A 4586-nucleotide genomic window follows, 5' to 3' on the forward strand; every position below is an offset into this window, starting at 1 on the left:
AGATTTGTGTAAATTTATTTTTCATAACGTCTTGCAAACTTGGTACTTTGCGTTGGCACGGACATGCAGGGTGAACATTCAGCGTCGCCCGCGAGATGTTCTCCATTTATCTCTACTGGCCGACCGGAACCGTACTCTCGAACGCATGCGCGCTCCACTATCTCACACAAACTATCATAGCGTAGTGTCGATTATGTATATTTTCATCACTCCCTCCCTATTTCGACATTTCGTGTTTTCTAAATTACAAATATCGAAATAATAATATAAGTTTCTTATAATCTATTTAAAATTGTCCTTATATCTTTAATTTACAATCAAGATACATATGGACATCGACATTTTTCTCTTTGTATTTCCGTCTAAGTTTTTCTCTTAACTCTACATCTAATTTTCTATTAATTTTTTTTTGTCTTAAAATCCACGCTTCCCCGTCATTTCTGAGTGTCCTTTCTTCTATTTAATTGTAAAAATAATAAACAAATATTAATTAAATGCATCTAATTTCTTTACCTTTAATTTCACTCTAAATGTATCAATACTTGTCTGAGATATTTGTAGGCATCTATGGGGAGTGTTTTTGCCATGCTTTTTGCACCAGCTCACTAATTTTTATACCGAATGTGTACCAGGTGAAATGTTTTGCGTAATACATCTCCAATTGCCTTATCCAGAGAAATTAACCCGTGGATACTACACTCCATCTGCGAATATGTGTTTTGTAGATTTGGTAGATTTGGGATTTCGCATTTTTTAATTTTAATAACTCGTGCATAAATAAACTAAATGCAACTTACGATATATATTTTTGGGGTAAAAATACTGAGAAATTCGATTATTATAAAAATAATTCAAATAAACAATTTTTAAACAGTAAAAAAAGAAAAAAATTAAAGGAACTTTTTTGAAATGTCATTTTTTGTAATTATCGAAACTAATTTTTTTTTTTTTATTGAAGATAGAAGTACATATTTTCAATCTACTGCGGGACGATCGCACGTGAAGTACGATTCAACATGGGACTGATTCCGACTCTGCCCAGGTTTTCCCCTAAAATTCTAGGTTATCCCTCGGGACTTAGGGCGAAAGTCAGATTCGAGGACGATTGATTATATTCTACTATTATCCTCATTCAAAGAAGCTGGATGAAAGAAACAAGAATTAACCTGAACACTTCCTCACAAATTGACTAAGGTGTTGATTCGGATAATTCTATCTGCCTCCATACTGATTAATTGAGCTTAGTTGACGGTTACGCGAGGTAAAATGTTCATAAATTTTTCAAATCAATTTTTAGTGCGAGAGTTATTCTTAAAAGTTATATCAAAATAATATTTTACGCGTTTCAAAACTGTGATTAATAATTTCTGAATAGACAAATATAAAAATGTTTAATACTGGACAGTCAAAGGGCCAAAACAGTAAATGAAAACCTAATCAAGCGAAAAATCTTTCCTCTAGTCAGAGGAAGATTAGAAATTCTCACGTCATCTCCTCAAAAACACTTACTTTAGGCGACGACGCCTCATAAATCATGTCTGAACAAAATCGCGCTCCTCTGTTCTTAACTCCGCACAATGATTTAAGTGTTGCGCGTCGCGATAATGAAACAATAGGCTCAAGTATAAATAAATTCCTGTCAATGGAGTTCAGAACACCTGCAACTCCTTCCAGAATCTCATCTTTAACGAGAAGAGCGGGAGAGTAGATGAAATTGGCCAAGCATCTGGTACCCGAATTTTTTGGTTCGCACATGCCCGTGAACCAGAGAGGAGAGAAGAACTTCCGCAGCTATCTTAGAACCTCACGACCTAACATACCTAGTTATAACAATTAGAAATAAAATAACAGGAGAAGCGCGAAACAGGTCCAGGTTCGGGTAGGAAATAATTTTAACGAGATTTTCAGAATCTTGAAAGACTTTTTCATGCTTCGACAAAATGCTAGTCAACTCACCCAAATGCTTGCAAGTATTTACAAAGAATCCGACGAATCAATTGCACATTGCGGAACCAAAGTCAGTTGTATTTTGAATAAAATGATAACTAAAGTCATGGAGAAAAACTCTGTCGAGCAGGGAAGAAAAAACCGACTCTTCAAATATTTTAAATCGGCGCTGTCATAAGCCAGGGTGCAATTGGAAAAGATAGTCCCATTTCATTTAGATCACAGGCCTTAAATAGCGCAGAAATTAATTATTTCACGAGGGAGATGGAAGACTTAGTCTGTGTTTCGACTGTGCAACATTTCCGACCCTATATTGTAACATATTATCGTCTTTTAGATTGGATTTATATTTTGAAAGGTCGAGTATCACTACTAGCACGACGGAAGGTTAAACTTAATGAATTTTATTACACGAAAATATAAAGCAGATCGAATAAATTGCAATGGCGATGCCTTATGGAGGAACTCTTGTAAAGTTGCTATTACATGCGTCCCTGGCGGGGAAGCCCCTCCCTTGACGCGCTCTGACCTGATTGTGGTTTCCTGGAACCAAACGCCGTGCGGGGCGATGTTCCGTGTAGGGGTGGCTCGCGTAGGGGACCCAACGGACGAGATAAATATGAAAAATTTCATCGCTCATGTCTGCGAGTTACGGGACTCTCGAAATCGTTCAGCACACAGAAACCTCGAATGTCCTTATGATGGAATCGAGTACGAAGAGCCACCCCGACAAACACAGCGCCCACACGTCTGGAAAGAGAGGATGAGTGCTGGAGGGAAAAGACAAGGAGCTCATGTCAGCTTGTTCATCATCAAGATGAATGATGCCCTGGCTGCGGGAAAAATGCTGATTTTTTAACATCGACAAATAAATTGAATAAACGTGTGGAAAGCCCTTAGAAAGTGTGTCGGAAAATGGCATCTCCTTATTGCTCACAGAAAAAACTAGGGGTTCACTCATGTTGCGGCTCAAATGAAAGTTGGTGTCATTTGGAACTTGAGCTCCAATAGATACCTGTAGAGGCTCAAATGGGCTCGTTTACAGCGCACTTGAAAAGAACAGCATCAAGGCCCATTCACTAGCGAACCGCTTGCAAAGTCGGGTTGTGGTAAGTTTGCTATTTACAGAATGTGTCGGTAAAGCAAACTGTTCGTTATACTTATTTTATAAAGTTGTAAATATACTTAGGGTATTTTCTCGAAATAAAGAAAGAAATTTAAAGGGGTTAATGAGGGATTGCCTTGTTAATAATTGAATATTACTGATAATGACTTATTTATAAATGTGAGCATAGAGAGTAAGTTTATCGACCAATGACTTAAGGGCATGTGATACTTAGAAAATTGTCGATTTTACTAGTTTTAGGTTCCCCCGGCTTTTTTTCTAGAATAATAAATATTTTGTCTTCAAAATTTGGGAAATGATAGCGAACATGCTAACGGACGTCCCCAAACACTTTTTTTGTAGGTTAATTAAAAAAAGTTTTAATTTAGCAAAATGTGATTAATTTTCATAGCGCTCAGAAAATAGTATCGATTCTTTCAGTGTTAGATTCCCCCGGCTTTTTTTCTAGGATAAGAAATATTTTGCCTTCAAAATTTGGGAAATGATAGCGAACATGCTAACGGACGTCCCCGCAGACTTTTTTTTGTGTTTTTTTATCAACATGTTTTTGATATTGCTAACAACGTTCGTGTATATTTCGAGGTTATATGTGTTACAATTCACCCGAGCGTTACTCCCAAACTACACAATATTTTTGGCCGGAAACTTTAAAATGACAAATAAACATAGTAACTAATCTCCCGGAACTAACCTTGTTTGCAGCCAATCAAAAAATTTTATTTCATAAATAATTTCCAGATTATCGGAAAGGTAGAGATGAAAAACGACGTAACCTCAAAATAATGCATATGCATAAAATTTTTATTTAGTTAAATAAATTTTTTTGTTATTATACCTGAAAAAAGAATCTGTGGACGTCCGTTATGATATTTTATAGCATCTCCGAATTCAGTTTTAAAAAATTTTCATCTTTGTGGAAAAAAAGACGGGGAAACTGTATGTATCACATGCCCTTAAGACGAAAATTTTCTTGCATATGAATCAGTGCTCCCAATTTTGGGAACTTTTTGAACTGCGCTTGCGTCGCGCCAGCAACACGATTTGTGGCTTTCAGCGCGCGCATTTTAAATTATATAAATATTCAATTGTTGTATTTATAATAAATCATTATTAGGAAATGATTTGAAAGTAATTTATTAATCCTAAAATAGAATTTTTGAGTGTCAGATGAACAGTAACCAATCGGATTGCCGGCGCGACGCAAGCGCAGTTCAAAGAGTTCCCAAGATTGGGAGCACTGATGTGAATAAGCCTTTATATTTATAAGTTTGCTACATAACCTGCGAATAATATTTATCAATTCATTATATCTATTTTAATTGCGGTAATAAATATTATAAGTTAATTATGTTCATTAAGCTATGTCCATCAGAGCTCAATGACTCAATTACATTTGAGGTCCTTTCGAACCCCAAGTCTGGTATCATTTAGAGCTCATTTATCGCTTTTGGGTTCTTTTTCAGCAAGTAAGGTTCATTTTTGTTGCAGCTCTTTTGGAACCAAAAATGGTTTC

This window comes from Belonocnema kinseyi, chromosome 5 (assembly GCF_010883055.1).
Source record: "Belonocnema kinseyi isolate 2016_QV_RU_SX_M_011 chromosome 5, B_treatae_v1, whole genome shotgun sequence".
In the NCBI taxonomy this organism is placed as follows: Eukaryota; Metazoa; Arthropoda; class Insecta; order Hymenoptera; family Cynipidae; genus Belonocnema; species Belonocnema kinseyi.